The sequence below is a fragment of the Lynx canadensis genome, chromosome C2 (genome assembly GCF_007474595.2).
Source record: "Lynx canadensis isolate LIC74 chromosome C2, mLynCan4.pri.v2, whole genome shotgun sequence".
In the NCBI taxonomy this organism is placed as follows: domain Eukaryota; kingdom Metazoa; phylum Chordata; class Mammalia; order Carnivora; family Felidae; genus Lynx; species Lynx canadensis.
Genome location: NC_044311.2, coordinates 146,991,626 through 147,003,482, shown reverse-complemented (window position 1 = coordinate 147,003,482; position 11,857 = coordinate 146,991,626). Strand labels below are relative to the sequence as shown.

At 52.4% G+C, this 11,857-nt stretch overlaps 1 long non-coding RNA gene and 1 other non-coding gene across 2 annotated transcripts; both read left to right on the top strand.

Moving 5' to 3' along the window:
* Positions 1–266: 266 nt before the first annotated feature.
* Positions 267–374, top strand: LOC115524327. The gene has a single exon (XR_003972038.1). It is a non-coding gene; the product is annotated as a U6 spliceosomal RNA (small nuclear RNA).
* A 6,125-nt stretch (positions 375–6,499) lies between these two features.
* LOC115524155 lies at positions 6,500–8,674 on the top strand. Its single transcript, XR_003971958.1, has 3 exons — positions 6,500–7,044; positions 7,441–8,303; positions 8,502–8,674. It is a non-coding gene; the product is annotated as an uncharacterized LOC115524155 (long non-coding RNA).
* The last annotated feature ends 3,183 nt before the right edge of the window (positions 8,675–11,857 follow it).

The window sequence follows — 11,857 nt, the reverse complement described above, 5'->3', positions numbered from 1 at the left end:
GGAGGTGGTAGATAGATGGGATGTGGGAGGGGCAGGGTAGACAGGACGCGGGTCAGAACATGGGCCGGGCCCTCCTTCTGTGGGGCCCTCTGCCCTTCACTCTGCCTGGAAGCCTCAGCCCCCGTCTTCTCAGTTGGGCTCTTGGAGCAGATATGAACCTTCTCAGACCACCCATCCTAGTGGCAACCCCTCCCAATGGCCACTGTCACTCCCGCCTGCTTGATTTTCTTCCTGGCACCCGCCAGCAGCTAAAATGGCCTCGTCCTGTGCTCGCTTTGGCAGGCATGCATGCTAAAAGTGGAACAATACAGAGAAGATTTTCATGGCCCCTGCGCAATAATGACCTGTGAATTCGTGAAGCTTCCATTAGAAAAACGACAAATAAGATAAAAAATAAAACGACCTCGTCACTTGTCTGCTTATTTATGCATGTCTGTTTTCTTCCACCCCGGAGGGCAGACTCTATGGGAGCAGCATTTGCCTCTGTATCCCGGTGCCTTGAACGGGGGATAGGCCCCTCCTTGGTCCTCAGTGAATATGTGAATGAATGAGTACACGGGCCCCATCTAGACAGACTGACCAAGTTCGCTGAATGTCTGTGCAGAGCCCTGGGCCAGGTCCTTTAGAAAGCGTGGGCTCCCTGCCTTCCGGTGATTTATAATCCACCTGAGGATATGAGGTACCCATGTGGACACCTGACTAGCAGCGTCAGATGGCGAGGTTTGGCTGAGCAAGGAGGCCTGCCTCTGGGGGCCGGTGGAGGTCATCAGAGCTGCCCCAGACCAGAGTACCTGGGGTCTTGGTCAAGTGCAGAGCTTGGGTCAGGGAACCGGGGTGGAGCCCGGTTGCTTCTTTGGGACGCTGGGGGGAGCTTCGTTATGACCTAGTGCTCAGTCCATGCTGACGCTGCTGGTCTTAGGACCCTGGAGCAAGGGTTGCTCGAAGCTGAGGCTTGGAGAAAGGTCTGGCAAGCAGAAGGCAGGGCGGCATTAGGGGTTGAGAAGGGGCAGAACTCCCAGGGTAGGAGGGACTGGGAATGCGCTCTGATGGCTGGAATGGTGAATGGGAACAGGATGGAAAGACAAACCAGGAGCAGGGGGTGTGGGAAGGACAGTAAGGGAAAGTCCCCCAGCAACCGTCACCACGGCATACACCCCTCTCTGCAATTTTTAGGAGGGGTTCCTAGAAGAATTGAGACACGGTCCCCGCCTTCCTCTGCTCTGTCAACGTTAGAACCTGTTTTCAGAAATGTTGCAAGCCGGGATTGCCCAACAGGGTCTTGGGGGAGAGGCAGAGCAGGCTCTATGCCAGACGTTGCCGAAGGAAGAGTTTGCGGGCGGATGTTGTGCCTCGGCGGCTGCACGGCCAGTCCTGACCACCTGGGATGGGCACGTTGGCTTCCGAGGGATACCCTTGCGCTTAGTTTTTGCAAACCGCGTTCACATCTGTTACCTCATTTTAGCCTTACTGTACCCCTATTGAAGTTGGGAGGGCCACTGCCCGTTTCGCAGTTTTGGAAACCGAGGCTCAGAGAGAGAGGGAGTCAGGGCCAGCCCACTATCACTGGATGCAGAGCCCGAACTAAGACAGTCAGGGGAGGATTGCTCCCTGTTTCTTTCCCTTGCCTCCATGCTCACAGATGTGAATATGTGCACAAGACCCGCAGCCTTCCACCAGAGACAGCCCTCCCCAGAAGTTGTGGACTGACGGTCTCTTAGTCAGCAGAGCTCTCTTGCTGTGACGGGATCCACTCTTGCCGAATGGCTGCTGGAATGCTAGAGTATTCCAGAATTTCCTGAGGGTGGGTTTGGCCTCCATCAGCTCCCCCGCCCTTCCCCCTTGGGAGAGAAAGGGGTGCAGCTGCGGAAACTGGCAGGACTTCCCACATTGCCTGGAGACTAAGGTCAGGGCCAATTTTATGCTCCTTCGTCCCCTATTATGACCTTTATTTCCCTGGCACACGGCGGCTGCTTGTGCCCAACGGAGGCGATGGGAAGTATTATATTGTTCGTAGCACTCCAGAGGAGTAGTAATACCATACCCACTGACTTGATTCTTTCCGATTCTAACCGCGGGTCCATTGAAAGTGGTACAGGGCATTTGGGGCAAGTAAGTTTTCACTTGCTGTGATAGAGCGGGGACTTGCCTGCATTTCTAGATCCTTCCATGCTCATCAGTAAAGCAGGGCCGATGGCTTTTTACCAAAAGAATTGAGGCAGCTCTCACACTTCACATCTAAAAGCCTGCTGTGCTGAGAATACAGGGGATTGGACAGGAGCACTGTGGGTACCAGCCTGGATCAAAACCGTGCCTCTGGCGGGGACAGTGGCTTCCAGTTTGCTCCCTGCACTGAGCGCGGCTGGAGTGAGCGGGCCACTCCCACTGGCTGCTTCCCACGCCTCCGTTATGTGCTTGCTCTGAGCAGGTGTAAAACAGAATTGAGGCAGAGGGGCTTGCTCGCTGCTGTTGGAATGTCCCCCCGAGGATGGCGTCTGGGGCACCCCTCTTCTCTGCCACCTTTCCCCTTTACAGAATTCCAAGGCTGCCTCAGTAGTGTGGCTTCAGGGTATGTTCACGGGCCTCTGAAGGTTCACACCATACATACCAGCGGCAACCAGCCCAGACCCCATCAGCCACTTCTCTTTGCAGACATCCGCTAGCAACTTTAATTGTTGCTCTCTTCCTACCCTTTTCCTCTCCAGCTCCTCTCCCCACGATTACACCCAGTCCCAGCCCAGGCCCTGAACTTGCCTCCCAGAGCATCCCTCTGCCTTCCAGGTGACAGAACTCACCCTCTTCAGAAGATTTCTCTCTCCTCTGCGAGTGCCCTTGAACCCATCACCGTATGTCTCCGAGTCAGATGCAGGGCATGGGGCATCCGGGGTTGGGTCTCAAGCTGTGTGGCCTCAAAACCCAGCCTCTTCTAAAATCAAGGCAAGAGGACCGTCTACAAATAGGTTCTGGGCCCTGACCAAGTGCCCTGGGTAGGATTCTGTGTGTGTGCCCCGTGCACCGTATTGCTCCCCTGGTCTTGAACTCCCCTGTTCCTTCTGCTGAGATGCTGTGTGGACATTGGAAACATCACACTGAGGCTACATCATAGTTGCACATCTGTGACAGCCTCTGCCCTAAGGAGGAGATGCTATCTATAGGGGAATTAATTGGTCATCAAATCCTAATCTTTCCGGTTCCCTGTGGTCATGGTCTGAGCCAGAACCGCCTCTGAATGCTCAGAATCAGGCAGCTTGCTCTGGGCCCAGGCTTTAAGGGCCCCACTCCAGTTGTGCTGTGGCTGTATCTCTCTCCATGGGGAGGGGAGTGCCTGGGGCCAAGGGGATGTGTACCCCCCAGAGCTCATCCCCTCCCAGGCATGTGCATGAAGCCTGTAGATGGGAGCGGGGAGAGAAGGGAAAGGGATGCAGGCCATGGGGCCTTCTTTCTCCTCTTCCTCTTGGAGCCTCCCATGTTAGGATCAGCCTGGTCCAGACCTTTAGTTTCCACTGTCTTCCGGACAAATGAGCAACACTCAAGCTTCCTCCAGTGGAAGGAAGACCACTCCAGCCCTAGTTCTTAACAAAATGTAAGCCGGGTCAGGTCCGTGCTTCTCATTCAAAGCTTGTGGAGGCTTTCTGACATACTCAAAACGAAATCCAAAGACCCCAAAGCTCTACCCAGTCCTCCCCCTGAGCTTTTGTGCTTGGAAACCGGCCGCCATTTTGAATTCCAGCACCTTTGTTAGAGGGCCACATGGAGAGAGAGGCCCTGCGACGACACGGGGCTCTGGCTGCCGCTCAGATGCCTCATCCTGCCACCCTCCAAGCCCTGCAGCCCTGCTCCCCCCGCCCAGTTACTGTGCTCCAGCCACACAGGCCCCATGGACCTTTCAGCAACATCCAACCTCATCCCTGCCTCACACCGTTGCTTTTGCAGTTGCCTCTCCCTGGGGCACCCCCAGAGCCACAGGTTAGTCACATTTCTGCAGGTCCTCTTATCCCAGATCCCTTCCCTGCCCCATAGCCCTATAACGACTGGGGCCCTTTCTCTGTGAGCTTTGTTTTCTGTCCTACGCAAAGTTATATTGCGAATATTTTGTTCTCAGGGCCTAGGACTGTGCCTGGGACTTATAAAGTCCCAGGTAAGTACTTTTAGAATGAATGAGTGACTGAATCCCAGCCCTCATGTTCCTTCATCGCCTTTATACCGTTTTTCTGCAAAAACACACATCTCTGCCACACGTCTGTTTACAGATGCCTTTGCAGATTTGGGGAAACTGAGTGTCCATAGTGGATACGGTAACGGAGCCCTGCTCCCATTCTCTGCTTCTCTTTTCCCATGTGGGGCATGGGGAGCTCCCACTGACCACTATCTTTCTTTCCTAGATTACTACACAGCCTCAGACAGACAGTGCTTGCCTGCAGTCGGCCTCTGGTTATCACTGGACGCCAAATCCTGCGGGAGGCCGACTCCAGCCTGCTGTGAAGACGGCCAAACCTTTCCCTTTCCTTTGCTGGGCCTGTGCTAGTCCCCACCGAGAATCAGCACACTAAACAGCTTCCCATTTCTCATTTGGGACTTCCCCCTGGGACTGTTGTTATCAGGCTTGAGCAATTGCTTTCATGCTGCAAACTGCTTTTGTTCACTTTTGCACTAGGGAGAATTTTCCATTCTTTGCAGGATGGTGCTGGCCAGTGTGCGTCCTTTGATAGCACCCTTGGGTGGTTGAGAACACGCTACGAATCTTCAGGGTCTGGAGAAATAAGAAAGCGGTGCTTTCAAGCTGTGAAGTGTGGAGGGGGTTTATGCTACCGCAATATGAAATTGACATAACCCCAACGCTTGTTTGCACATAGCTCTTGTCTGCATACTCTAACTGGGAAAAATATTTCCATGGGCCTGACCCACCCTTGACCACGTAAAACAGGAAGAGCTCTCTTCCCCTTTGGGCAGGGGCCATGGATCCGCATCGGTACTAGATTCCCCTGAATAAAATGGGAAACACGAATAACAGTAGCTGAAACAAGATACGGTTTCCTCCTCTCTCTTATAAAAGAAATCTAGGGATAAGCAGTACCAGGGCCGCTGTGGTGAGTGCCTCTAGCTGTTTGTTCTACTCTCTTAGTGTTTGGCTTCTACCCTCAAGATCACCTCACAGTCCAGGGTGGCTGCTGGAGCTCCAGCCATTAGACCTACATTCCAAGTGGTAGGAAAACGAACGACAGAGGGCAAAGAAGCACACCACCCAGCCAAATCAGCATCTTTTACATAGCCTTTGGTCTCATTAGCCAAAACATATTGATCACGGGGCTCAACCTCGCTGCAAGGGATGCTGGGGAATGTAATCATATGGCTCAGCCCCCTGTAGCCCTAAATAAAACCAGGATTCTGGTGCCAAGGAGGAAGGGGTGGTAATAAGCGGCCAAGTGAGGATGAAGTTCTGATAGAGCAAGAGGAGGAAAAGAACAGCACAGTAGAGGGGACCTTGTCCCGAACGGCTGCAGAAATAAGCTGGAACCTCGGAGCTCTCTGCTCCCTCCCACCCTGTGGGCTCTGCAAAGCCTGCCTCCCTGGTCTGCTTGTTTAGCCTCCTTCCTTCTCAACAGTGTCCCGCAGGGACTTCCTGCCATTCTAGCTGCTCCCAAGGAAGCAGGTGCTGCCCTGCGGGGTTCTTGCTCCTGTGGGCCAGGCAACGTCTTTGTCTTGGGTCATATCAGCCTCTCAGCTGCACCTGCTAAGGAAAGGGGCCCCAGCCTTGCAACAGCCTTGATTTTGTCTTGATTTTGATACACGTGTGCACGTGCAAGTGTTGGGCTCCTTGTGTGACGTTCTAGGGAAACCACAGGGTAAGGCCACACTCTGCAAGACTCCCCCTGAAGTGAGTTACCCCCCTATTCTTCAACTTCCTGGGCTATTGCTTCTTAGATGGGACACGGGGAGGCAGAGGTGGCTTTGAACGGGAGAGGGTCTCTCTCTCTCTCTTTCTCGACCTGGTTCCCTTAGATGTTGAGGGATCTACATGGGCTGGAAGGAGCTTCTAGAAGAAGAAGAAAGATGGTGTCCACCCTCACCCCTGGACGTGGCCTCAGAAAAGCCAGGAAGGCACCCTATTCAGGACCCAAGTTGAGTATGATAAACCGTATGCTGCTTATCTTCTTTCCTCCTTCTGGTATCCTCAGGCTTCTAGTAAAATCTGCTTTGAAAGGCCCCACGTGGCCTCTGCCATTGGGTGGGAATGAACAGAAGACTGTGTAGCCCTCAGTCAGGCAAACATGTGAGCAGAGGAAGATATGGTCTCTGCTCTTGCTCCCAGCTTCTCTGGATGGTGAGCGGTGGGAGGGCAAGTCTCTGCTCTTGATGTCCAACCCCTGTCTCTGCAAGGACCACCCATTCCCCCAGGCTTTGCCACCCATGGCTTGACCTCATGGCCTTCACTCAACAGGCTCGTGTGGAGGGCCTCGTGTGATCCGTGCATCCTCTTCCGTATATGTAATCGCACCTCACATGCGGGAATTTGTGGGGTCATTGCCGACGTCACAAAATTAAGGTCCTATTAATAACACTTTTTGCATCTTGGCCTTCTCTCCCATCCCGCTGGAATCCTGCCAAGTCACGGGCAGGGCTAGGACTCACCGGCTTGAGTCACGTGGCAGTCGGTCACCTGAAAGGGGAGGGAGGAAAAGGGAGGGAGAGGGGGCCATTCCGGCCAAGGAAACAGATTCTTCTCACAGGCTAACCCCACACGTGCATGAAGGGAATGCCCAGGGAGCTTGTCAAGCCCAGCCCAGGGACCTCTGCCCAAATCTGAAAAAGGGAAGGGACAGGGACTGTACCCCATGCTGTTCTGGGGGTGGCGACCTGGGGGCAGAGGGCCGGAGGCTGCTGCCGCCTGCCCGCGAGGCCATCAGGAGGCCAACGACTGCCCTCTTTTCGGGGACATCTCTGGCTGCCGGTTGGCCTACAAGACAGTCCGCCTTCTCCGAGCCACCAGGACCGTTGATTCCCGAGGGGAACATGGCCAGACCCCCAGGATGGCCAGGACCACCAAGGGTAATGAAACTTCTGCCCAGACATGAATAGATGTAAAGTGACCCACCAGGGGAATAAAACTTCGCTCTCTTTACTGTGGATCGTTTCGGGGAACCCAGCGTTATCTGGAGAACGGCGATTTCATTTAAATGCCAACTTTGGTTGCTAGAAAGAAAGATGCAAGTCATGGGGCATGTGGGTGGTGGGGGGCATGAGTGAACATGTGCCCTGGGCAGTTAGACCCAGCCGGGCCCCATGCTAAGCCTTTTACCCAGGTGGCCTCATTTCATTTAACAGCCCCACGAGGTTGGTGGTGGTATTATTATTCCTCCTTTCTCAGGTGGAAAAACTGAGGCTCAGAGAAGTGAGTTGCCCCCAGCAAGTCTGACTCACGGGAAGGACTTGATCTTTTAACAGTATCGTCCAGCCCTGGAGACAGAAGAGGCTCCCAGGCCACAGCTGGGCCCGATGCCATGAGCTCCCACCCCTTTCCTAGAAAGAAGACCAGGGAGGGACCCTGTTTTCTGGAAATGGCGTCAAACTCAAAGTAAAGAGACTGTCTCCGGCTCTGCCTTGCCCGTGACCTCTCTGGGCCTCCGTGTCCCTACCTGTGAAATGAAGGGCTGCCCTGTGATCCTTCAGGGGTCTTTCTACTTGATGGATCTCTGATAAACTCGTTCACACACAGAGGTGACAACTGAGAAGTCTCCTCGTATTTTTTTTTTTTTCCTACAAACCTTTGCAGTTCAGCTCTCTGGATATTTGAGACAAGCAAGGAAATAGAAAGTTGGGAAATTATTGGTTGGGAGGCAGATGGACGGAGGCCCTTCAGGTAAACTCTGAGGTAACCTCATGCAGGGGGCTTCCCAGCTTCCTTTCACGTGTCTAAGAGATTTGTAGACATTACGAAGGTTAAACATGGCTAGAGGGTGATCACTCTTATTAACGGTAAAGACAAAATGGCTTTACAAATCTCTTACACCTTTGGAATATGCCTGAAAACCGAATGGCACAGTTTGTCAAGTGTCCCCGGTGCGGGTAAGAAAGTATGGGACAGTGTAGAATTATGTGGGATGGTATAGAAGAGAATAGAACAGTGTAGAACACTCTGGAACAGTCTGGAAGAGTAGAGGACTGGGCCAGTCCGGGGGCCGAGGCTCCTGTCCTTCTCTTGGATCGGCCATGTGACCCTCGGAATCTCCTGACCCCGTGTGCCTTGATTTCCTCCCCTGCATGCTGGAGTGATGGTAACCTCACCTGCTGACCTCATGGAGGCAAAGGTAACAATGACGGGAAACGCTGACAGAGTATTCAGAGAGGCCTGCCTTGTTGGAAGGGGTTCGTGTTCTCAAAAAAGGACACCAAATCCTCCTTTACACACTGAGGGTTTCTTCTAGGGTAATTATTTAATTCACGAGAACCTTCTCAACAGAAATAGGTACTTGGATTGACAGCCCGTCTATTTTCCTTCGTTCTAGGAGAGTGGCTATCCAAGACTGACTAACCCAAGACAAGAAACTCATTGGAGGCACCAGAGGTGGCATTCTTAAATTGTTCTCATCGATAGATTCTGACAGTTTTTGTATAAATTTTTATTTTATTTTATTTTATTTTATTTTCAACGTTTATTTATTTTTGGGACAGAGAGAGACAGAGCATGAACGGGGGAGGGGCAGAGAGAGAGGGAGACACAGAATCGGAAACAGGCTCCAGGCTCTGAGCCATCAGCCCAGAGCCCGACGCGGGGCTCGAACTCACGGACCGCGAGATCGTGACCTGAGCCGAAGTCGGACGCTTAACCACTGCGCCACCCAGGCGCCCCTAGATTCTGACAGTTTTTGGCTTGCAGAGGGCGGGGGGGCGCAGAGTGAAGTGATACCCTCCACACCGCTCTCGTGACAGCTGCTTCACGTTTATTCATTCTCTGAAACAACTTTGGATAAAATGAAAACCAAGATTTGTTTTGTTTTCATCTGTGTGGAGACAACTTCCCATCCACGGGTCCATCGTGCAGCAAATGTGTTTCTGCCTAGGAGGAAGAACCAATAAAAACGCGACCCTTCGTAAGGTTGGTTCAGCGTTGGCTGATTATGAAGGAATTGCATATGCCTTATGGAAGCTCATCCTTGTGACACCTGGGAAAGGTGGGAGTTTTCCAGAAGTTGAGATTAAGTAGTGGGTGCCAGGTACAATTGGACGGTGGTGGTTAGCATCCAGGGTACGATCCGCCTGACTCTGAGATCCAAACGCTTCCTTACTCTTTGCCGTTCACTTGGAATCAGAGCGTCAACCCCGGGCCGACACAGGTGGACCTCTCTCCTGGGGGCCTTAATGCCAAAGCTGTCTAGTTATTGGAAGCATTGCCCTGACGCCTGGTTGATAGTATGCCTTTCTTCCGAGATCCAGACTGGAGATTCCTGGATTCCCTACACCCTGTTCTAAAAGGGGGAAAGAAAGCTTGCCAAGGATGGGTGGGAGCTCTCCAGCCTCCGTGGGGCTGAACTGAGGACCGGGCATCACAAGCCGGCCTCAAACCATCTTCCTGGTTATGGAGCCATCAGAGGGGTTGTGTGCTCCCCTACCTCATCCCCTCATTGGAGTACTGGGCTGGCCCCTGGGGGTCCTGGATTCCAGACTTCGGTTTGCCACCACTACCTGGGTGATCCCAAGTCATCACACCTCTTGGGTCGATGCTCCAAGGGGTTCAGCTGTCCTCTTAGGTGGGTCAAGTCCTCACTCTTCAAAATAGACATATTTTTGGAGACTTCAGGCTCCCCCAGACTAGACCCTGTGTAACCGTAGGAGATGAAAACAGACTGTCCCTCTCCATCCGAAATTGATTTCACGATATCTTAGAGGTCACCGTGGATGCTTGGTGGGGGCCACCTACAAGATCGCCCGCCATAATGGCTTGCTCTTTAGCAGCTGATGAAAAGTCAGAGAGTTTCGTATTTTCACAGGGTCCACAAACCCCAATATCTCGTCAGTCTGGGGTTGGGGGTTAGAGCAAATGGTGCTTTCTCATTCTCTCTGAAACAGCGTGTTACGGATGGAATCGTGCCCCTCCAAAAATGATATGTTGAAGTCATCACCCCCGGGACCTCAGAGTGGGACCTTATTTGGAGATTGTGTCTTTACAGAGGTAGACAAGTGAAAGGGGGCCATTATGAGGGGTTTGAGTGCAGTGTCCTTACACGAATGGGGAACAGGGACTCAGATAGACGCACAGAGAGAAGGAAGACAATGTGAAGACACAGGGGGAAACCAGCCATCCGTCAGGCAAAGGGAGAAGCTGGGAACAGGCTCTCCCTCGCAGCCCTCAGAGGACACCATCACCTCAGACTTCCGGCCTCCACAACTGTGAGACAATGCATTTCTCTTGTTCACACCTCCCCACTTTGTGGCAGTTTGTTGGGGCAGCCCTCGTGCACTAATACGTGATGGGAGATGGTTTGTCGGCGAAAAGAAATTGGACATGATTCTAAGAGGGGGTAGTGCCCCATGCTCATGTGGCCGAGTACAGAGGGCACATGACACTGGGGACCCAGGGACATTCCACCCTCCCTCCCCAGTTTCCTTTCCTGCATTTTTCAAAGAGAACGTGAGACATAGGCTAAGGCTTTTCCCCACTTGGTAGTGCCTCCCACTTTCATTAATTTGAAGTTATATTTAAACATCGAGATGTTAAGAATTTAAGTTGCCTTTATTTTTTTTTTAATGTTTATTTATTTTGAGAGAGAGGGCGTGAGTGGCAGAGGCGCAGAGAGAGAGGGAGAGAGCGAATCCCAAGCAGGCTCTGTGCCCAGCGCAGAGCCTAATGCAGGGCTCAATCTCACGACCGTGAGATCACAACCTGAGCCGAAATAAAGGGTCGACACTTAACGGAGCCATCCAGGCACCCCTAAAATTGCCTTTAAAATTAGCCGAGTCTCACCGAGCCTAGAATTGCTTGATCCGGGTCGGGAACTGTCTGGAACCGCCCCAAAGATAACCTGCTTTTCCAACGCTGGAGTTTGCGACTCGCCAGCCACATCGTTCTTTGTGTTAAAAAACTAGGATGCATCAGGCCCAGCAGACGCAGACCCACCCTGTTCCCGAGGAGAAAGCCAGCCCTGGCCTGGCAGTTGCAGGTGACAGTCCTGACCAGTCCGGGAGCCGATGAGAAGTTCATAGGCTGTTAATAAACTGGAACCAATCGGTGAATGCAAGCTGACCGTGCCGGGGGCCGGCTGGGGCCACAGGTCCTTGGGAGAACCCACACTTGTGTTGTGTTTATCTGCATATGGGCAGAAGCATGAAAGCCCCCGGCCCCTCTTGGTGTTTGTTACAGTGAATAGACATATGTCCCTCACACTAGCACGGGGAATATCTAATTAAGCTACACAATGATGGCTTATGCCCGGGGCTGTCACAAACAAGGCTCTGTCACTCTCCTCGGAGAACCACAAAATGGGAATTTGCTTTTAGGGCATGATAATGAATAAATTTGAAATATATTACAATTGATTTAGATCCCACACACCTCCCCTTAAGAAAAAACAACGCTAACAAATGCTATTTTCACAAAAAAATATTTTAAATCGCACGGGGGGGGTGGTGGGGGGCAAGGGGCTGGGAGGGGTCGTGGTGAAGGAAAGCTCCGGTGAGAGGCTGGCTGGTTGAGGACAGCGGTCGGTGTAACTTGCTTTCCCGTCGCTTTCCGTGAACGAGTTAGGTCTCACGGACGGTAGGTTGTGTTTTGCTCCCACATTAATTAACAGAAATGATTGGCATATCCTGCCTGGGAGCCAAAATGTTTAAGAGTGTTTAAAGGGCTGAATATGTTTTTCTTAAC